This window comes from Lolium perenne, chromosome 5 (genome assembly GCF_019359855.2).
Source record: "Lolium perenne isolate Kyuss_39 chromosome 5, Kyuss_2.0, whole genome shotgun sequence".
Lineage (NCBI taxonomy): Eukaryota > Viridiplantae > Streptophyta > Magnoliopsida > Poales > Poaceae > Lolium > Lolium perenne.
The window spans coordinates 43,025,544-43,027,051 of record NC_067248.2 but is presented as its reverse complement, the minus strand read 5'-3'; positions in this window follow the sequence as shown (position 1 = coordinate 43,027,051).

Below are 1,508 nucleotides of genomic sequence, written 5' to 3'. Positions count from 1 at the left end.
AATACCCATCATTTCTGGCACCTTTGCCCTTGTTTGGATCTTGGTTGTACCAGTAACACTTAAATAGAACCACAGATCGGACAGTAACCTTATCACTATAGAACAACTGAATAACCTCTTCTATGTGACCATAATGGTCAAATGACTCTGATCTCTTCTTTCTGGTTGTCAAGTGATCTCCACTGGTTGTGATGCCACTATTTTGTGTCTTCAAATGTTGTTCACGCTCATAGGAGTTGTAATGGACACCATTGGCATTGCAAGCTGCAGCTACCAACACCCTCTTATCTGGACCACGTGATAGGACAAGGAGATCAGCACTAACAGCGCTTGGATTCTCCGCATGGAGTTTCGAGATCTACGATTACAAAATAGACAAGAGGCACTACAAGAAAAGTTGCCATGGCCGACGAAGTTGAAGTCGCGCCGTGGTTGCTGGTGTACCATGGCCGACGATTTTGGGTCCCTCCGTGGTGCATGTCAAAACTTTTTTTTCTCGTTTTTGAGGCCACCTAGCCCGACGAAAGCGGCCAAAACGTCGCGTATGGTGGCCCGGGACGTGGTGCATCTCGAAATCTCGGGTTCGCCGGCCGAGTCAACGCAAATCCGCACCGCCGAGGGATGTAGGGCCCAGATGGCAGCCTCTCTGGCATTGTTTTTTTTCTCGATCGCGCCATCTCGTTCAACGTTCTCCGATCGAGCCGTTTACGATGCAGGATCATGGGTCCCGCATGTCATCCTCTATGAAGCGCAATTCTGTCTTTTCTTGGATTTTTGACCCCCTGATTTCTGGCTACTTCCTTTTTCTTTTGATCCCTTGCCGCCTTGGAAACGTTGAGACCGCTGCTGCTAAATGGGACCCGCATGTCATCCTCTATGTGCAATCAACTTTCTTTTCTTGGAGTTTTTTTTGGCACCTCATATTTGGTCACTTGCCTTTTTTTTCGATCCCATGCCGCCTCTCAAACGGTGATACCGCTGCTGCTAAATGGGACCCGCATGTCATCCTCTATGTACTATAAAACTTTATTTTCTTTTATTTTTTTGGCACCTCATATTTGGTCACTTGCCTTTTTTTTTCGATCCCTGCCGCCTCTCAAACGGTGATACCGCTGCTGCTAAATGGGACCCGCATGTCATCCTCTATGTACTATAAAACTTTCTTTTCTTGGATTTTTTTGGCACCTCATATTTGGTCACTTGCCTTTTTCTTTCGATCCCCTGCCGCCTCTCAAACGGTGATACCGCTGCTGCTAAATGGGACCCGCATGTCATCCTCTATGTACTATAAAACTTTCTTTTCTTGAATTATTTTTGGCACCTCATATTTGGTCACTTGCCTTTTTCTTTCGATCCCCTGCCGCCTCTCAAACGGTGAGACCGCTGCAGCTAAATGGGACCCGCATGTCATCCTCTATGAGCAATCAACTTTCTTTTCTTGGAGTTTTTTTTGGCACCTCATATTTGGGCACTTGCCTTTTTCTTTCGATCTCATGCCACGTTTGAAA